This window comes from Aquila chrysaetos, chromosome 20 (genome assembly GCF_900496995.4).
Source record: "Aquila chrysaetos chrysaetos chromosome 20, bAquChr1.4, whole genome shotgun sequence".
NCBI lineage: Eukaryota > Metazoa > Chordata > Aves > Accipitriformes > Accipitridae > Aquila > Aquila chrysaetos.
In genome coordinates, this window is record NC_044023.1 from 22,496,426 (window position 1) to 22,518,377 (window position 21,952).

A 21,952-nucleotide genomic window follows, 5' to 3' on the forward strand; every position below is an offset into this window, starting at 1 on the left:
TGCAATCAGTCAAGTAAATAAGCGGTTTGGGGAACTGCACAACCAGGGAAATGAGCAGCTCACAAACAAGGTCCTAGATGTGCAGAGACGAACACGGAGCTATCAGCAGAATTTTAAAGCAAATTCCTACCTGAGAAATACGGAAGAAAGGCAGCAGATGATTAGTGGGAGACAAAAGAAAGCACATTCAAGAACACTGCTGCTGCAAAGGATCGGAAATTTTGTCATTTGACCAGCCATATTCCTGAGTCTCCTGAATGAAAAGGATTGAGCCTAAAGACTGTGCCTAGGATGACTGTCTCAATTTTTTTGAAACAGAATCAAAGACAAAGAATCTATTCCATTGACAAAACAATTAAATCATTAATAACTGCATGCATATAAGTTCAGGACTGAATGATATCAATTAAATTTAATTAACATCTGTGCAATGCTTTGAGGGCACAAAATGTCATGTAACTCTAAAGAATTCCTAGAATTAATCCTATTGTTAGGATTTATTAATCCTAAACCAGTTTTTGCTGCTTTAGCACACTGCTAAATGTGAAAATCACCATAAGCAAAGTCAGGTGGTACTCCAAAGTTTTAGGGTGATTGGTAATTCTTTTGTTTGAAAAAGTAAATTTTTCCTGAAATCAAGTTCGACTTGAAACTGGCAATAACAAACAAATCAATATTGATGACATTTTAAAAATAACCATATTCTTTGTATTGCTATTGATTCTAGCAGGACTGAGTAAAGAAAGGATATACATAAATATACCAAAAAAAGAAGAGTTGGATATTAATGTCATCTTTCATCATCATAGGCACTAATATGGCTGGGAAGTATTGATTACCCTAAAAGCCCCTACTAACTAAAGAACTATCGACTTAATATTTTCCCTAATCCTCCATGAAATTTTACAGTAAGTCCTGATGTATTTTCTGTTAAGGGTTTTAGGGCTGAACTATATCATGTACTTATCTGAAGTGTCAGCTGTAAGGCTTATACTGCAGTTGATGAGAACTATGTTAAAGGTGAGTAATAACTCCGAAGATTTAAGTATGGTTTCAGGGACTTTGGAAATAGATACAACTTCTAGTGTATATTATTCTATAACTTTTGTCTTTTAAATAATCTTTATAATTAGGGAATAATCTAATATAAATTTATTCAGTGGGAACATTGGTCCTGTTCATAATTACTCAACTATATCTGTTCTGAAAATTCCCTCATAATTGTACAAGTATCTCAACAGTCATTTTTATTGCTTCTTATTTGCCTATCACTAACACACTGCCAATCTAGTTTTCTAAAACTCCAGTGAGTGATATTTATCAAAGTTAAATAAGGGAGTAGTGAAAGAAAACCTACCCAAACATCTGAACTTTTCAGATCCCATTAAAGCAAGGGGATTATTATCATTATTGTTGTTGTTTTGTTGTTGTTGTTGTTTTCCATTCCTAGTTTACTGAAGTGAAGGTTATCTGACAGGTCCATTTACATCTTTACTTTCACTATATTTAGGATGACACTAATGTTTACAGGCTCCAGCCAAAGGAAGGCATGGACACTATCATACTAGATCCTCCGTTGTCATGTAGCAAACAGAGATTTTTCACCGTAGGTGACATTTGGTTTTGGTTCCGCAGGAGCGGTTGAACACGATAAGCAGCCACGCCAGTACAGACGAGCTGACAGCCAGGCTGCGCTTCCCCCTGCACCTCGGCCCTGCGGCGGAGAGAAAAAGGCAAAGTGGCAAAGAGTCATTTTGGTGCACCCTTAATTTTTGGTGATACTTTCAGCAGCAGGTTCTGATGCAAGTTCACCTGCTCTGCCTAGTTCATCAGAGAGCGACGGCTTTGACTGAAGCACTGTGCACCCCTTTAACGACGACGGGTTATGCTGCAGCAGAAGCAGCTGTGCCTGAGGAACCTCCGTACTGTGGTTGTGCGGACCTGACTCTAATATCACATTCCGAACCCATATAGAACTGTCCAGCCCTTATACCACTAGAAACCTCGTCTAGGTCCAAACTACCAACGCAGAGAAAAGCTTTGCAGACCCTCAGCAATTCCCCTGAGCTGACTTCTATGCATTTCAAGCGTATGTACAGAAATACCTTCAAGGTATGCTACCTAACACAAAAAATAGTATAGAAAGAGAAGGGCAATTATAGAGCTCCTTCTACCTCACATCCTTACATCACTTGAACAGCATAATAGGGCCTAACTGGGTTAACTCACATTTTCTGAGACCTTTTTATATAGTGAAGGGGATACATAATGCAATCCAGCAAAGAAGAATAGACTTTTTTCCCTTGCCTCCAATGTAACTAAGGTCTTCTTTTGATCCCATGAGTTACACCTAATCCTCAGTGACTGTTTTTGGCTCACTCCTATAATCACTTATTTATAGAACTATCTTTATTATAGGAGCAGTCTCATTAAAACAAACGGGCCAGCATGAGCGGGTTGTTCATGTGCTTTTTTTTTTTTGCAGGGCCAGGGCCCAGCTCCTTAAAACCATTTAAGCACCTTAGTCCTACTTAAGCCCTGCATTCCCCTGGGTTTCATGCCTCCATGGCAGGGTGGGAGCACACGCGTACGCCGTCCCGGCAAGGAGGGGACGCGCTGCGAGCTTGCACCCTTGCTCGCGCTGGGGTCGGTTGGCCCTATAGCTCTGCCCTTAGTGGAGTAGTCAGAGCACAGCACCTAATTATTTTAATGACTGGAAATGAACTGTGAATTTTTTGAGAGCCGTTGAAGCAAAATGTTTTCAATCAATCTACCCACATTAATAACAGACTGTTAGAGATTGCTTATATCTTTAATAATACGATGAAGTACATCTGCTGTATTTCCCTAGTTAATATTAGGCCAAGTGTTAAAATATCAAACCTTGGCTTACATCCTTCTGATGAAATAAATGAAAAGGACAGAAAAGGAAAATCCCCAGGGGAGACCCGGCAGGGAATGAGTCGGGGACCGGCCCGAGCCACCCTGCTCCTCCGGCAGCATCCGCAGCGCCCGAGCGGCACCGGGGTCCCTGGGCAGCTGCGGGATGCTCTGCTGCAAAGGGCCCGGGTGTATCACCTCCAGACCAGCAGTTATTTCTCTGTCCCAGTTTTTGGTTATTCCTGCTCTAACTGTGCTGTTCATTGCTGATTTGCTTTTTCTTTGTATATCCAAGGAAATGCAAATATGGAATACAATGAGGAGGATGAGACGCTACAGCCAGTGTTTCCCAAAGAGTTTAGCGAGTGTGAGACCTCCGTTAGAGACAGAAGTTGAAGCAGCTTTAACAGACAATTTTCAGGTAGTTCTGAGCATCCATGCAGAAAGAAATCACCTAAAATCATGATTCATTTTTTAAAATGATGCCTGAGCTCACGTCTCTTAAAGATAAAAACGTCATTAGTAATTCAGGGAAGTTTTCATTCAGTCACAAACGCTGGCATGCAAGTTTGGTACACACAACCATGTAACAGCATTTAGCCCTGGGTTTAGGCGTCCGAGATGTCTCGGAGTCCCCTGGCAGAGCAGCCCCGGAGAAGGAGACCTTGTCCAGCCTCCCTGCGAGCGGAGGCAGAGCCATCCAGTGCCGTTAACTGCGCTTGCTCCTTGTGGAAGAAGCATAATGCATATCAGATTGCAAATGGAGCAGAGATTAAACATAGCTTTTAATGGCTCTGCAAACACATTTGAGAAAAACATCAGCGCATTTAACACTAAATAAACTCCTTATTTTTTCCAATATGGCCTGCTTGCGTTCTGCTACAGCACTGCCTCTGTAGATGTGTTCCCACAACTCGGGCAGTATTGTAGTTCCTTAGTCTGTGAACGTACGTGCATTTTTGCTGTTAGGCATAAAACGGACCAGAAGGTTTTTCACAGTGTGCTCAGACTGATGCCAACCACAGAAATCCTCCATCTCGAAGATCGGGGTCCACATGCCACAGCCAGGCTCTAGGTCAGTAATTAGCACAGTGTTCAAGGGATCGAGCCTTTTTTCTTCTCTGCTCCAGGAATCCTTTGAGGAGATCATGTTCCTCAAAGAGACACTAGTTACTGGAATGGATTTAGCACATTTCATCTCAAAGGCTCTCCTCGCTGGGAAGGCCACAGATGCTGAAATTTCAGACTCACGTGTGATCAGTTTGATAAGTTACACAGCAGTCTTCCTCCTCCCTGATTAGACATCTGCTCAAACTCTTCTGGAGAGAATACTCAAAATGAAAAATCAGGACAAATGACATTTCTTCAGTGCTAATGATTTTTTTACAGGTCACCTACCAGCACTCAGCACTCGGCTGCAGATGCACAGTGGCCATGTGGGACCACGTCCCCCCTGAGCACACAGAGCCCTCTGCAATTACGCCAGCAGGAAAATTCACACGTGTGCTGACCCCCTTGTAAAAACTGCCAGTTTTAAAAACCTGCCGGGTTTAACGAGAAAGCATCGGTGAGAAAACCTCTGTTCAGATACACTGCCCTTCTCCGTGCCTGCCTACGGCTGTGCTGCAGCAGCATCTGCTAGGACACTGTGATCAGAACTGTGCCCCGGCAGTCATGTTCTCTCAATTTTTAAATACTGAATAACTTAACATCATAGTTCTGCTATTGAAATAGTCTTGTTTAGCTCACATCACTTTAATAGGTCTTATTACTTAGATTTAGCTTGGCCCGCTGTGCACGCACACGGCTGATCCCAGAACAGCGTGAGTCCGCCAGCCCGTCTCCGACCGCTCTTCCAGTGTCCCAGCTCCCCTAACTTGTCTCTTTGATGGAAATAATCATAGCTTATAGTCACCGCTACATCGCCTGCACCCTCCGGGCTGCTAAGCATCCAAGTGACCCCTGCAGTGCCTTTGCTTAGGCAGCCAAAAATCCCGAGGCTTGGTACGAGAGTGCAGTACTTTCTCTTGGCAAATAATGCTGCGTGTGTGATAGGGAGGGCCGGCGAATTCCCTGGCTGTGCCCATCATTCACAGAGCAGCGCTTCTCCGAAGCTGATAAACCAAAGAACCAAGATGAATTTCTCTTCAGTAATTTTCCTTTTGCCCATTACCGCGTGCACAATATAATATAACTGCACATTTCTTTGTGACTCAGAAATAAAGAATTGTTTAGATGTTTATTAAACAACAGAGTTGAATGAAATTAGTCACATTATGTTGTCTGGAGTATGAAAGTTAATTGGAAGACACAATGATTTACTAAAGTTTGAAATCCCAAATGGGATTTTGAGTAAGTTAATGACAACTAGAATCAGAATGTAACTGTGGAAAATGGAAATTTTATTTTAATTCCTACTGAAGTATTTTCGTAAATGAGCTTGCTCTCAACTCATTGTGAGAGGTTTATCACAGCTTGGTTTGCTGTTACATATTTAAATGTTATCCAAGGGTATGTTAAATATGGCGACCGGATCACATTCATCATAGGACACTGGAATAGCAATTTAATTTTTCTGAATAAAACACAAGAGGGGAGTGAGAGTGGCAACTGGGAGGAATTTCCTGGACAAAGAAGATCAACAACAGCAACTGCCTGGTAGCTGAGGAGCAGGGGCAGCCCAGGAGCCCTGCCGGGCACCCCCAGCAAACCCCCCCATCCCACGGCGTTGCTCCCCGAAGGACCCACGCAATGGTTTTGATAATGTAAATGCAAAATGTCAACACCGTCATTTCAGAAAAGCCAGCGTGGCATTTTCAGAATATGTTTCCACCTCCGTCTTTTGTGCCTGCACTCTTTTCTGGTGCTGTGGGGGATTTTTTTTCGGTAGAGGAGGCACATCTGCAGAAAATGCCGGCGTGTTTATTCCCTAGAATAAATACAAATAATAGGAAGGGATCCAAATTCTCTCAGCAACAGTGGAATAACTCCACAATAGCCCACAGAGCCCAATGAACAACACACAAGGCTAAAACTGGATTTACACTGCATGCAGCGGAAAGGAAAACGCATGCCATTAACAGGAAAGCTTAAATCAGTGGAAGAAGGTGGAAATGTTGCTTTTCCTACTGAAATGCTTTTTAACGTGATTGCAAAGAGCCCGAAGTGCAGAAGCGAGGCAGCCACCAGATGGTGCAGGTGGCATCTCCAGGTCTCCTCGCTCCCGAGGTGGGCAAAGGCTTCCGAAAATGAGAAGCAGTGTTTGGTAAATGGTAGGGAAAGAGATGTTGTTTATTTTCAGTACCCTAGGAGTATTTCCAGCAGTGGAGTGTAATGAAAAGGGAGGAAAAAGAAAAAAAAAAGGAAAGAAAGAAAATAACAGAGAAGTGTCCCTGTATAATAACTGCTCTGTCACTGCTTGCGATGTATCGCATAGTGGGCTGGATGCAAAGTGGAGATGCTACGCTAACCGTGCTTTGCCTCAAAGGACCTTCAAAGGCCACAGTCATTTTACGAGGGCACAGAACTAAACTCTCCTGACTTTTTTTTTACCAGGATAGCACAGAATTTTTGCAAAGACATTTTTGTTGTTATCAAGAGATGATCAAATTCCCCCATCACATCATGCCAGGAAATGTAATCGTTTCCTCAACAACTTTCCATCCTCCTCCTCTCCCATGGAAGAGCCAACCGCCTCCGCCTCCTCCTCCTCTTTCACCTCCTCCTCCTTCACCTCCTCCTCTTCCTCATCCTCTTCCATGAAAGCAGAGGCGCCAGCTGGCATTAAGAAAAAAATGGCCGTTTCCTTCTCTTTTCCTCCCCACCATAACATTTACGAGTTTCAATTTTACTTGTGTTTTCTACCACCAGTTTGGAGAAACTCCTTGCTGGCCATGAGCACGTTACCCGCCCTGGGAGCTGGGGACAGTCCCGTGAGCTGGTGATCCCTGACTGCAGGGAAGTTAATCCAGTTTGCACAAGTTGAGGACCAGATCCTCTCAGCATTTTATTACAATCTTCTTTTTCCCCTTCATTTCTTCTTACATCTCTCTCCCACTGATCCCTTAATCCTTGTGCTCAGCAGGTTGTTTATTGTTTATCTAAACATCTCCTACTGTTGTCTAATATTCCCTTCCAGCCTCCTTAAACGTTCGGCTTCTCCTGCCCTTTCTTAGCATAAATCAGCCCAGGACTGAATTGCATTGCAGTCCTTTCAGTTTAACATCTGCTTATTTTTCTCCAGTTGCTCTTCCACAAAGTACTGTATTTCAAGACAATCTCGTAGCTCCAATATTTTGCTCCTCTAACAAACACGGAGCTCCCACAGAGCTCTGCTGAGAGACATCTGAGTTTACTACAGGTTTAAAGATCACACCTTTCCAGAAGCATCAGCTCTTGCACAACTGGAAATTAAAACTATGAACATCTTGTAGATTATTTTATCTTCAGTCAGAAATAGACTGCTTTCGCAGACTGCTATCTACTCATTCCTCTGCAAGGATAGAGAAAAAAAAAAAGATTATACAATGCTATAAGCTTAAAATGTGTAGAAAAGGGGAAAATAACAAATCTGAAACATTTGCAAGTAAAAGCATATCATGCAATTCAAATTCCTCTAGAATTTACAAAACAGAAAGTTGTCAAGTGTCAGTCCAAATTTCTCTTTACATTTCATGTTTTTCACCCCCACCTCCAAACCTCCCCCAAATTCCCAGTACACATGGCAGCGGGCTGGGGAGTGCCGATGAGCACGGTGAGCATGAATCCCCCTCCAGCAGAGCCGGCTCCTTCCCGGAGCTGACCAAAAGGGCGAATTACGGCTTCAGACTACTCATGGGTCCCCTCCACGTAAAGGACAAATTGCCCTTGGATTGAAACGTGACACGGTCGCACTGGTAAGAAAGATAATCTGTAATTTAAGGAAGAGTAATCTGGGATAAGACGGTTTTACAGGGATCTAAATAATTCTTGAAATTGTTATCTACTGCATTTGAAAGTCCCCCCCATAAAGCTGGTAACTGTGTTCCTTTCTTTGCTCTCACTCCCATTAGTATTGTAAATTTAATAATACTGCGAAGCTGCTTCATCAATGCTTGGCTTGCTGTCAAGCAGGATTTTTGTAAAAGCTGGCTGCCATGCTGTATGGCTGAACTAACAAACAGTATCCAAAGCCACCTTGGTTTATCTTTGCAATATACCCTCCTCCTTGCTCAGAATTGCTTTTAACAGCCATCAGCCCAACCGATATCAGTACCATTCCAAATACTTTGTAAGTTCCTTTTGCACATCAAATATCTCTGTGAGCGTTCACTCATTTTTCCTGATTTTTCTAATTGCCCAAGACTAAACAGCAAAGATATGACATTAAAATGCTTTGGCCATTGCCTTTTGAAACCTTAGTATCTCTCCAACCACCATCTTTTGCTTAAGCACAAAGGAGCAGGAGGTGGTTGGAAGCCGAGCTGGGTGACAACTGCAGAGAACACCGTATGGAGAGTTGGAGGGGATGATAATCCAGCCTGAGATGCCTGAGGAGCTGAGTAAGACCATCGGGCAGAATTTGGTGGTCAGCACTGAAGTGCACAAAGAGACGCGGGGCTCCTGAAAAGCCACAGGAGCCTGTGGCAGAGCGGAGATGCTGCGCGGTGACTGACTGTGGCACGGGGTTTGTAACCTGCACAGCGAGGTGCGCTTGCTGGGAGGGGGGCTTACTAGTTTCCTCCATGAATGTATTGACCTAGTTTTCTGGCAATTCCTGGATTTATACTTAGGAAAAAATATTGTACTGACTTTTCAGAACACATACTGGAGAAGGGAAGTGGTGTTATACATATCAAGTAGGTCCTTTTTCAGTTACAGCCATTTTAGAACGGTTTAGCAATATATATATGAAATAAATGCAGTAAGGCTGCTACAAAGCTCATCTATACACTGCTTATTAATTCCACAGTACCTCCCATCTGTGCATCACTTAAGGTGAAAATGTATGCCTTCCCATGCCTCCTAAATTATGTCTATTTTAAGAAATATTGAGTGAGACACCAGGGTTCAGCAGGACACTTTGTCAGCACATTGATTGGGATTTGCATGGCAGGGCAGTTTGTGTACAGTCCTGTTTCTCACAGCACGCCCGAGTGTTAACCACGAAGTGAATTCCCTTGCAATTTATAGCCTGTTCTTTTCAATTTGCTCCGCTAAGTCATTTGGCTCCTGACAGGTCTCAATTCCAAACGCTGGATTGTTCAGCACAAAACAAAATGACATTGTTGCCCTAATCAATACGTACTCGTGGTAAACTGCAAGTGTATGTACGTCTCCCAGACTGGTTTTTACAACGGGAGTTTTTTCCTCCGGCTGCCCTGTGCCGTGGTTGCTGAGTGCAGGAGCTGGCTGCGGAGCCATCCCACCTGCAAGGGGCTGAAGCCATTCAACCAGAATTCAAACGCCAATACCCGTTATATCAAATGGAGACAAAACCGTGACATACATCCACTCGAGCTACCCTAAAGAGTGAAGAACATGCAAATATCTTTCTGTTCTTCATGTGCTACATTTCACAGGTTTTTTTTTTCTCCCATTTTTTCTTCTCGTTTTCTGTTCTTTTTATTTCCCTTCGTACTTCCCCACACTCCCTGTTGCACCTCCCTCGCTAGCCCACCATCCGCAGGCTCTCGCTGCCTTCCCATCTCCCACCTCCCACCTCCGCCCTTCCCCAGCCCGAGGCTCGCAGAGGAGGGCTGGGAATGCCAAGGAGGACCAAACCCAGCCCTCGTCACGCAGCCCGTGTCCTTGCAAGCGTACGACAAGCCCGTGGTCTTTCCGCCAGCACCGATTGTTGGGGAAACCTGCCTCCATGATTCCCCTGCAACAGAAATGGAAGCAGTGCTGCAATTTCCATTGCTCTTGCACAGCTCCATGACAGTACGTGCAAAGCAAGGGTGGCCAGGAGATCCCGTTCCTCCAGCCAGCCGCTCAGTTTGTTTCCTATCATTTAAACCCCTACTGGTGACTGGTTTGGGTGAAGAACTCTCAGAAACCAAAAAAATCCATAATAAGAATCAGATCAGGTAAAATAAAATACATACAGAGCCACCTTGGAAACTCAACTTTGCAACTGTGGAAATCCCACTCCTGCAACAGGAGCAAAGGGCTTCCTTCTCCGGTGGGTCTGGGACCGTGGCCAGCACGAGGAGAGATGGTGGAAAAGGAGGAATGCAAGTTCAAAGGTGTATTTGTGTCCCTGCACAGGAAATACAGAGCGATGTACTGGGATTGCATCAAAAAGCACTGATTTCCTACTGATGGGAGCGAAAGAAAAGGCAAGCTCACTGTCAGCCCTGCACATCGGTAGTGCAGCGCAGGCCCAGGGAGATGACAAAGAAATGCCTGTAGCATTTTCTCGCAGCATCTTGAGCCTTGCTGCCCAGCACCGTGGAAGTGATGCCATCCTCTGTGAAAACATACAGGAAGCTGCCTTCCTATTTCTGCAGAGTAATGTGTGAAAAACACCTTACAGATTCTTCAGTTCAGAGGGACTATTCCAGCCAGAAAGTAATACTTAATGTCACTATCCGCCATGGACAGAATAGTGGTTACACCTTTGCTGCTACGCAGCAAGCTTCAAAAGAATGAAAAAAATAAAGACAAACAAAGAGATGTTAGAGGAGACAAACAAATAGATGTTAGCGATACACTGGCCTCTGCTGACAGCACCTTGTCATCCCTGGGAAAATCCTGCCACATTTTTGTCTGAACAGTTTCCACTAATGAAGTTAACCAGCATCCCAGAAATAACACACAGATGTTATATGGCATTACACTATCACATATTGATTAAAAAACCCCAATGCCTCCATGGCAGGAGTAGCCGTTTTAGCTACATTTTCAGAATCGACATATTTAAATATTGGAAGATTGCTGCCAGACTTTACCTTTACGCAGCGTAGCACCGCACGGGGTGGGTCAGACTCCGTCTTTAAATATTTACAAGACATCCGCTGTCATCTTGCTTGGAGACGGCAAGGCAACCTGAAAGCTCAGAGAAATATAATATCCCTCTCCCTCTCTTTCCTGGCTGCAAGGTCCAAACGTGCTTTCTCTACATTCAACCTTGATCAACTTTCCCCTGATTTTTCTGTGCCGTGTCTCAGTATTTAGATTGCCTGTCATTAGCACAGGGCCAGAAACAAAGTCAGGTTTTTGGTTTCCCCGTCCCTGATTTTCAGACCGTCCGAGTGAGAATGAGAGTCCCAAGAGCTGCTCCAAGGGGAACGACTGCCAAGAGCCCCGCGACCGGCTCCCGTCGTGGCTGCTCAACCATGTACATGCCATATATGTTCTGGGTCCTTTGATTGCTCTGAGAAGCTCTGCTGGTTTTAGTCCACGCAGTACTTACAGCTTCTGTGTGCGAAGCTGCAGAGGGGCACTGGAAGAAGCAGGTCCAAAAATCCACCCTGTAAGTGCAACGGTGCAAAATGTGCCAGCACCGCGTAATTAATATCAATCACCACCAAATACAGAGGACTCGACATTCAAAAGAAACCTGGAGGTAATTGCTTGTCAATCTACCTTTTAGGCCATGCATTTGCTGATAGGTTTGTGTGAATCCTCATCTATGGTGGCATAAAAAGCATACGTGCTTTGTACAAACACAGCCAATGGGTGCTATATTTAAGTTTAAGTAAAAACCATCTAAAGAACAGATGGAGCAGGGCATCTACAAACCAAAAATAGACATTTCTTTAAAAATAGATGAAAGCAACATTTAATTTAGTTCAAAGGTTGAAATGAACCATTAAGAAATCTAGGCTCATCTAAATACCTACTTGTCATGTATATTTAATTGTTTTCATTTCCATTTCCATTTGGATTGTGCTCTGCGCTTACACAATGACCACAGCTTGTCCTGAAGTGTCTGACCATGGAGAAAGATCTTATAGTATTCCTAAATGGAGAAGAGGAGGAGATTTCTGGGCAAAAATAGATGCCAAAAACACCCAAAAGGCTGTTATGAAGAATTATTAGTCAGTCCCTGAGTGGGAACCAGTGTGCTTGGCACAAAGAAAGTACAAAAGCAGGGGTATGTAGCAGGGCAGCAACAGGGCAACACATTACAAATATGTGAGTCTTAAAAAACCCTGCTACCCGAAGACAGTTTGGTAGAACACGTCACATAGGAAATCACCATTTTCCTTCCTTTTCTTCAAACCAGGACAAAACTGTGGAAAGCATCACTCCTTCCAGAGAGCAGCAGCCCAGCAGCTCCGCGCAGCCGGGCTCGCCCCTGCCCATCGCTGCTCTCCCCTGCGTGTGGAGGGTTGTTGTACGTGACCTAGAACTTCTGGGGTGGGAGATACTAACCACTTCATTAGTATGACATCAGCTGCAAAGGGTATTTTAGAAGTAGCTAATTAAGAAACTTCTGATAGATCTAATGTGAGCAGATACATGATGTTTGCAGTTACTCTGCCTGCAGGTTCCAGACTGCAGCTCTAAACATGTTTTTCAGAGTCCTTGAAAAATTCATTTTCTTCACAACTCTACTCACTATTTATTAATTACTCTTATTCTGAATTCTGGATCACCATAATTTCCTCACTCGTAATTTTTCCCTCTCTTTCTTATTAAAATGTAGTCAGGAACCTGAGTACACGCCTCCTGGTTTTGAGTGTTTTCACCTTTGGGCAGTAGGTGTGGGGAGCCCATTTCGCTCTGTTTGAAACAAGGGAAGGGCAGTAGAATATGAAAACTTCTGTGTCATAGATCCAGTTTTGTTTCTGGCCATCAGAAGTTTTTTCCAAGCCAGCAGCCTCTCTGTGACCAGGTTTCCCCCATATCAGGTACTTCCATGGCCCCAGCAGTGCTGTACACGAGATCCTCAAAGTCTTAAATATTTTCTCTTTGGAAACTCCTGCCAAGGAAGGTTGTTTTTCAGTTGAGATACCGAAACGCAAAGAGATCAAGACCTGGCAGTGCTTGACCATGCAGAGAAACTGTTTTCTCAGTACAAGTGGCACCTTAAACACCAGGATATTTTTTCTGCACATGTACGATTCCAGAGAGGTTTCTGTGTCCGTGGTCCCAGTGCTGGTTAAGCATCTGGCTGGAACTCCCTGATCTTCCGAACAGCTGTGGCCAGAGCTACTTCAGCAGGTTTGCCATCATAGCTGTGTCAATTAGAGGCATGAAAATGTGTCCTACTAACTGGCTTCATTACGAAAACAAGTTATTACATGTCGATTCAACTAATGTGAGCATAAAAAAAAAAAAATCTCTTTCTTAAGCATCGTTTGGACAGATGGTTTTTCCCTCTTTGTGAAAAGTTTGGGTTTTCAACACAAGCTGCCTCTCCAGTGGAGAGGAGGTGGGGTAATCATCTCCTAATTAACGCTTGACTGGCTGAAAGCACATTTTTTGAGTAGAAGGTATTAGACGTAGTTTTCTCACACAAAATTCAGACATAAAAAAGAAATCATAAAACCACTACTCTCTTGGTTAACATCAGGAAAATTTGTATTCAAAAAAATACTACAACTGGGGTCCTGATTCTTTCCCATTTTACACCATCTTGCAAGAAAAACCTGAATAAAGGCTACTCAGGAGTCCAAAGTCTATTTTCTTAGGAGGTGAACCACATACAACCAAAGAATAAAGTGACAATTCCTTCATGTTTCTGACTCAAGGATTAGAAAAATAGTCTCAGCAACACTGATCAATGGGAACTTCAAAGAGAAATGTGGACCATCTATTACATTTTCTCCCAATTACCCTCCTTCTGCTGAGAATTGCATTTTATGTGCCTCCTAGGCCTCAAAAAAAAAAAGGGAGCAGGATTTAAAAAAAAGCTCATAAGAGAGTTTTACCTTTTTTGTTGTATCTAAACACCATACAGCTAGTTAAGGTGGTGGTAAATTCTGAACTGCTGGTGCAGGTGGGACCAGTTCGATGGTCTCTGCGAAATCATAAGATTTTTTTTTTTTTTCACTTTGTAGCCAAAGCAAGTAAAGGAAAAAGGTATTAAAACATATTTTGGGGTTGACCCACCCCCAAAAAAAGTTTCATTGACTAAACATTTGAAAAACTTATTTCAAGGTGACTTAGTAGCTTTTGTCCAGCCTGGTTAGGTTTTACAGTCCTTTAAAGCCTCCAAGATGGCATTTTTTAGCTAACCATGAAATGAAAGCACCATTTTGAAAAAAAAAAAAAAAAAAAAAAAAGTCAGAAACATCTCTCAAAGTTGTTGTTTTTTCTGATCATCTTCTTTCCTTTTTGTTCACAACTATTTGACAAAATGTATCAAAATCCATTAATCATTTCCAGTAAGCTGACAATAATTTACCTTATTTTGTTGGGTGAACTTTAGCTCTTCATCACATTATTTCCATCTAATGAGCTCCTGGGACCTGTTTTTGGAGAGGAGAGGAGAACTGATTGCTCCCTTCTTCTTTTCTAATGGAAACCACAGATAAATGTGATTCTATCATTCGCTCCTTAAGGTGAGTTGTCTCTCCCTCCATAAGCTAATCCGAAGGTTTCATTACAGTGGAGAATCACACCTGAAGCCAGGAAAACACTGGAAAGCAGGAAAAATAGCAGCATCACCTCCTGAGTTGTTGGTACTTTTCCACAGTGGGGTTTTTTTTTAACTCCAGCCCATCAAGTGCCCAGCAGCTCCCATTGTTCCTAATTGCCCCGTTGGAGAGTGAGCATTTTCTGGCCGGTAATTCCCGCCTGCTTCAGACCATGTCACACATTCGCCGTTTGGGGAGGCAGAGGCTCTGAGCACTTCAGAAACACTCTCAGCAGCAGCAGGACCTGCCCTTTAAACCCTTTGCTCCAGGTTGCGGACTAGTTACGCAAGCGAAATAGCAAATTATCCCATGCCTTGTCTCAAACACTCGTCTGACACTGGCGCACCGAGGTGGGATGTGCGACCAGCGGCTTCTTCCTTTCTCCCTGCCGCCGGAACGTACAGGGGCTGCTGCCTGCACTGGAAGGAGCGCATACCCCTTGGTGACTAGTTTGGTTTAACTACCAACAGCACAGAATTAAATGATGTGATCTTTAAAGATCATTAACAAGTCCTTAGTCTCATTTCAGTGTAACTGTGAAATCACCCCTGTGGTTATCCAGAATTAGACACGGCTTTATTTTGCAGGGCACAGATAACAATAGATTATATTCAGGAAATCATGTAACAATTATCTCTAAAATTAGTCCGCACACAGGGGACTGGTGAGCTGCATTGGAAAAATTGAAATTTTTTTTCTTCCACTCCAAATCCTGCCTCCTTAACCCATACCACCTTCATCTCTCTCATGTCATCATTTATTTGTGTTACATTTTGTTCTCACACAGTTCCACGCCTCGCAATACCCAAAGAGATCGAAAGCCCCCCAATACCGTGTGAAGGCGATTCTAGAGAGATCTGTTTTGCAAATGCCAGGCGCCGGTACTGATGTCTGAAAAAGCAGGGTTTATCCATCGGTACCACACACCGGGTACCAAATCAATCGCTGCTGCTCGCACGCGGGTGGTTTAGTTGAAAAGCCCACCCAGGTACAGCTCTCCCTTGCAGCAGCCGCAAGGTCTACGCCAGCCCAAAGGATTCAACGAGGTTAAAGACCGAGAGGACTTAGTTTCTCCCGTGCCCCTAACTGGATGGATGCAGTATCCTACACTTAATACCCTATTTCTCAGCATTTCTCAACCTCTTATGTATCGCTAAGCACAAAGCTTCAAGCAAAACTGGATGTTCAGTGAATGCTCAGATTGTGCATCTTTGTAGAGGTAGAAGGAGCAGAGTCCTTTTGGCACCAACAGAAAAAATAGACAAATGACAGTAGCTGATCAATGGTTTTGATTCAAAAATCATTTACTTTAAAGGAACAAAACTGCTCTTGGAGCTCCTGCAACACGGACTCTTTTGCTCAGGTGAAAAGCTGTATCACGTCAACAGTGGCTGGGTTTGAATTGTGCTTTGGCCGGTATTAAAGTAACATCTTTCATTTTTAGTGACACGTCCCCAAGGAAAAAGTCAAAGCAATAACTGTGAGCATTTCACATAATTAGATGACTATTAGCATTATTAATTTTTTAAATAAATAATTTTTTTTAACAGAACAAATTAGGTGCCAAAAATATAGCTGCTTTGTTAAGATCTCGATTTGATTTTAATGAAAATAGTATAGGTTTGCATTTGCAGCACCTGACATGGACTACAGCACATCTACTCTGGACCAAACATAACCAGAATACAGATTTAATGCTCTGGGCCCATCTAAGTGAAAGCAGTCTCGTTAACCACAGCTACACAAACCTGTCTTTCACATGCACTATCACATTAATGATGATTTCACTTGAAAATTGCATCTGGGTTGGATGCCTGCCGATGTGGAAAGCAGCTTTGCATCCAGACATTAATGGCTTTACTTGTGGAAATCAGAAAAAAAACCCAGGTTCATATTTCATTCTGTAGCAAGGGAGGTTATTTGTGGTGTTTTTAACGGGAAAGACTACAGCCTGAAATCTCACCAGCGGGGTTTGCAGTGTCAGCATTTCTAACGGGCTGAGCAGGATGAGGTCCTGACCAGTACTTGAGACAGTAACCTCCCAGGAAAACTTCCAAGCGCTGCTTTCACTGATTCAGCCATTTCTCAACCTTGTGGAAAGGGGCATTATTCTTCGAAAGACCATTATTTGGACAAATCGAGTGTGGCAATGCAGGGTGCCTAGCAGTGTCACGGCAGAGCAGGAGGTACAGGCAGCTGAGGAAGGAATAGGACAGAGCCATTCAAAAGACAATATACCCTCCAGCATCTGTGTTATGGATCTCTTCCAAGAAGAGAAAGCTGATTTGGTCATTTAGTTATTTACATTCTACCATCCCAAGTCCTTTTTGATATTTTTAATTGCACAAAGCATTTTTCTGCTCCTTCCAAAATACTCTTTATATGGAAACCGCTGATGAAGCACCACGGAGGTAATTGCATTCCAGCAGGTCTGGAGCAGCCCCCCCCCCCGACATACGGTCCATGTCTTCTACTCCTGAGCCATGGCCAGCAAACAAGAAAGAGGGGAGAGCCTGCTGGACCTGCCCTCCCTGTTTTCTGATGGCACAGGAGCCTCTGAGGATGTTTGTGAATGATAACCTGCCTGTGCTACCAGAGTGCCTGAAGCTCCAGCTGCGGGTCGTGGCTTATGGGGAGGTTCTTTGGCTCTCCAGGCACAACCGGAGACCGCACACCCTCAGCACCCAACGTCCGATCATAACAAAATGAGGCAAAGCTCAGCCCTAAAACCAGAGACCTGAAGCAACCTTCTCCGTGATGTTCAGGGTGCCAGCAGGCATCCTTGCTAAGCCTGCGCCGAGGCTTTGTGCTGGTCGTGGTACCGTGCCTGGCTGGTTTACATGCTCACCTCTGAACTCGTCTCTGAAACGAAGATGTTCTTTTGTAATTCTCAGCTGGGAAAATCCTCTCCTGCCAGGCTCCTGGCTTTTTGCATCATTTTGCTTTTCGTGGAAACGAAAAGCTTTCTGACACCTCTCCTTAGCTTGACAGGTAAAACTGTATCAAACAGTGGGTTAAAAAATTGTTTGGGGGGCAATTAGTCTGCAAGAATCATTACTTTGGGGGTCCTTACCACTGAAAGACATTTCAGATGTTTTAATCTTGGCCCTGTTAACACTCCAAATATGAAAAAGGGCTGAAAAGAACCTGGCTTCCCTGTCACCGTGTGCATCCCCTGTGGCTCTCGCAGTATAATAAGGTGGTTGTGGGTTTGTGACACATGCCATTTTCTCACTCTTGGGCTATATATGCTAAACAGCATGAGTCCGCACAAGCTGAATTTTTGCCCATCAACTGCCATAATAGGTCCCACGTTTGGGCATTTTTCTAATGGAAAACTAGGTTGTCAAGGAAATAAATGTTTATACAGAACATTGGATTTATCACTGGAGTAAATCAGATGATGTTTGGGAAAAAATAATAGTGGAAGATATCTACAGCCATAGCAATTGAATAGATCCCTCTTACCACAGTACCTGAGAAAGCCCTTCTTGCAGGGGGTGTCCCTGGGAGCTCAGCTCATCCGAGGAGCTGTGGAAGGAGAAGCAACGCAGCGAGGACCTGGGAGCGCGGAGGAGAGGACGAGGCTGTTGCTGCCGGTGGACGGTCCGGCCCATCACGCCGGGTACGTGGGCTTGGAGGTGAGGACAGACTGGAGACCTGCCCTTACCTAGACGTTCATCACAGCTTTCAAGGTCAAACTGGGCAGCTGCTGGGAAATGACTTTAGAAGTTCACAGTGCAGATGATCAGCAGGACTGGGTTTTCGGTCACCTTAAGTTGCCCCTTATTAAGAAGACACAGTTGCAGAGCAGAGAGTACTCATTTCCCAGATCCCAGGCTAATACAACGCAGTCATATCATTGGTTTTGGTCTTTAATCATTCCAGATACACAACTCCCACTGATGTCAGCACAGGTTTTGCATTCTTGCAAATCAGCATCTTTTTTACAGCAAAATCACGCACTCAGCTTTAGTGGGATCTGGGTGGGAAAAACACAGTGAAAAATCCCAGGCAAGTCTCCTTTTTGACCTGACTTAAAATGAAAAATGCAGTAAATAGCACTCAGCAGAGATCTAAGAAAATGCTGTATGACTGCATAGCAGCAAATGGTATACTTGCTTTTGAGACAACGTCTTTGTGTAAGCACGTACGTGTATACAAATATACTTTTAAAAAATCAAGGTTCATGTATGGACTGAAAACAAATACTTCCTACACGTCCATGTTGCAGTCCTACATGCAAACACAAGGCTTTTGAATTTGGGTTATAAACACTGAAAATGAAATGTTTACAATCATGCATCTTCTACTGAACTAATTTTAAAACATCTGTTTAAACTCTGACCATGGAGTACTGGCTCCGTGGAAGTAAAAAGACTTCACTGTATAGTGGGCTATAATCTGCCTGTGTGTGCTCCTGGATAAAATAAGGTTATCTGAGGTAGCACTGCTTTGCTAGCTTCAACCAACTCCAAAGAAAGAGAATAAGAATCTTTTTAATTAAGGTTATCAAGTCACCTTGCATTGCCGGGCTTTCACTGCAGAAAGGATATGGTTCTCACAGGTCAGTTGATACATGGGATCCTTAGGGCAACTTGCTCATGCGTCCATAGCCCAACTTCTCCTTTTTTTAAAGCGATACCAAAAGTTTGACCTGCAATGACTTCAGCGTTTTCCTGCCATTGCCTTTCGGGTGCAGGGTCCTGTCAAACAGAGCAAGGAGGAGGATGCTTAGCTGCATTTCTCTCCCCCCCTGGGAACTGTAAAGGCATTGCCAACCCCTTACAATGCCATCCTCGGGCAGGTGCGGGTCCTCTGGGATACAGGAGCATCAGGGAGCAATGCATGGGCAGGGCCACAGAACTGGCAGCTCCCCAGGAGAGCAGTAAATAGTTTTTCCCTTCTACATTTTTGTACTTGCTAAGATACAACCTTGGAAAACATCTCTTACTCCATGAATCATTCCTGTGGGTAGAAAAAAATACTTTTTTCTAAAAATAAATCAGAAAACCTCACAAAAATTCATGAGTTTATCAAATTTTTGAGGGACTGAAAAACTCTTAAACTTAATTTAGGATTCAGTTTTTCCCCTGCAGTTTCTCAGCTCTGGTAGGAGCTGTAGGTATTTGAGTCTGGAACACAGATATTTTCAAATTTATTGTTGGTATGACAATGATTATGTAGCCCATTGAAATTGAGTGGTGTGATTTAGTGTTTTGGAGGCATTTGTCATGTTTGATGAATGCATCTGGTGATTCAGGGCAATGAAAATGCGAGATTTCCAGCCGGTGAGAGATAAAGGATGCTGGCTGATACACAGGGTTATGGCAGTGGCTATATAAGGTTACAAAAATTTTATTTGTTTCTCATTTAGAGCTTTAGAGGAAGATGGGAAGAAGATATGCTTTAGCTGGCTCTCCAAGGTAGAGCTAGATAGCCTGTGTAGACATTTTTAATGCTTTGACAAAACTTACTTGGGAACTAACTAATATTTTCACTTTCTTATGTTCCTGGTTTCTTGCCTGACTTCACTTATCTGCACATAGCATCCATGCAGGTGCATTTGGGGAGACCTTGTGAGCATCTCCAAATTACCCCAGCTTTCAGAGTTTTGAGGAAAGTCATAGAAATACTTTGTTTTTTCGTTTGCCTGCTGTAGAGCACACTAAGGTTTGATACAATGCCAGCTGGAGTCAAGGGGAAACTGCCTTGAGACTGGGTCCAAAATGCAGACATTTTCTCAGACAAATCAAGTCAAACAAGCCTCAGAAATTTCAGCCATATACAGATAGCATCCAATAATATATGTGGCACTTTGGTTTAAAGTTCACAGATATAAACAGGTTCTCATGAAAACACAGTATTTTGAAGTGTGGTTTATATTGCATCTTTGTAAAGAAATCATCTCACTCTGTGCAGCACAGGGACATTCCGTTTTAAACACAGGATGCCAGAGAAAGCACTTGGAATCCGATTTGATTTTTGTATTATCACCGAATCACCAATGGCTTTCAGAGAACAGAGATGTCTTTATCAAATATGGTGAAACGGCACAAGTTGGAGGTAATCGACAGCTCGGAAGGGCCATTACCGCCTCCGACAGAGCCATCTCCAGTTCCCTGAAAGCCATCATTGCTACAATAATATCTGGTAAAGAACATAAAAAAAGATGTCTTTCCTGATGCTTTTCTATCAGGCACTTGCTCTGCCGTAAATTACAGTAATTCAGTAGGAAATATCCCGCGTGTGAGCCTGAGAACGGCAGTCTCCATGGATTTGAGAATTACCTCGATGTCCACCTGTACGTGGGCAAAGGGGGCTGCAGTGGCAACCCGAAGATAAGGATGATACGGAAGACACGTGGCCGCAGGCAGCAGCCCGCCGGGAGACCCCACGTTCTCGCTACCGTCACCGTTTTCTGATGAAGCCATACTCTGCGGCAGCGGCATGATCAAGATTAAAGGCAGTAACTTCTTCTAATATTGGAAACATAGCATTTATTCACTTCTCATACATCTTTTTTGGGGTCAAAAGAGATTTTTTCCCGCTGCCTTACAGCCCGCGGATCTGACAGGTGCCTAAAGCTAGATAGAGGCTCTGCTTTCAGAAGAAACCCACACCTGAAATTCTGAATACACGAGAGATGCCACATTGTATTTTTCAGAAATTGGCTTGTAAAAACTCCCACATTCCTACCGAATGTCAGGTTAGATCATTGCACTGCACCTGCCCTAATTCCCCTTCAGAGTTTCCATAGCGCGTTGTTCATCACTCCCTGCTCTACACAGTTGTCTTGCAGAGTTATGTGCTTTCCACGCCGGAGGAAGCTGACTTCAGTAGTGAATGGACTATATTTCAGTTTGACAAATTCGCAAATCCTTTAGGGATCCCGTCAAATGCAAAGCGCTACGTGAATACGAGCTGTCACTCCATCGAATTCAACGCGGCCGTTTGCGGAGCAAGGTGCTGTCAGGGTGCAAGAGCTGGTCACTGAACACGAGACGTTTAATGCGATGATTAGCTTGATTGTGCTCCAGACTCTTCCTCATTTGGACTGCCCCCAGCCAGAACGTTTCCAGTCAGAGTCTGCGGAAGTTTCTGTTACGAGGGGATGTATTTGTCACGCTAAAATAGGAGATCTATATGCAGGCATGCATTTATTGAAAGCTTGTCCAGAAGCATTATGTGTCCAAGCAAGTCCATTTGTTTTTCAGCTTCAACTTCCATGTATAAGATCCACTGAGAAACACTGCCCACTGAAATCTGTCCCAGTCAAGTAACTGCTTCTGATCTAGGATCCCCATCATATCAATCAGTGTTTAAAAACTCAATAAGGCTGAGCTATCACGACAAATTCCTCCTTGAAAAAAGGTGCTAAAAAGTGTTTGGTTTTCTCCTTCTCTATTGTTATTATTTCCTTTGACTTCTGGTTTGGTAAATATTACGCATACATTGACTCATAAGCTATTGAGCCTTAAAATGTTGTGATTAATGTCAGT

At 43.5% G+C, this 21,952-nt stretch overlaps 1 long non-coding RNA gene across 1 annotated transcript in view; it reads right to left on the reverse strand.

Moving 5' to 3' along the window:
- Positions 1 to 2,392: 2,392 nt before the first annotated feature.
- LOC115333392 overlaps positions 2,393 to 21,952 on the reverse strand; it is an 86,610-nt gene continuing 67,050 nt past the window's right edge. Inside the window, exons 24-26 of the long non-coding RNA XR_005930929.1 lie at positions 18,972 to 19,156; positions 6,010 to 18,486; positions 2,393 to 5,809 (exon numbers count right to left, since the gene is read on the reverse strand). This is a non-coding gene — a long non-coding RNA (uncharacterized LOC115333392). The remainder of the gene's footprint in view (positions 5,810 to 6,009; positions 18,487 to 18,971; positions 19,157 to 21,952) is intronic.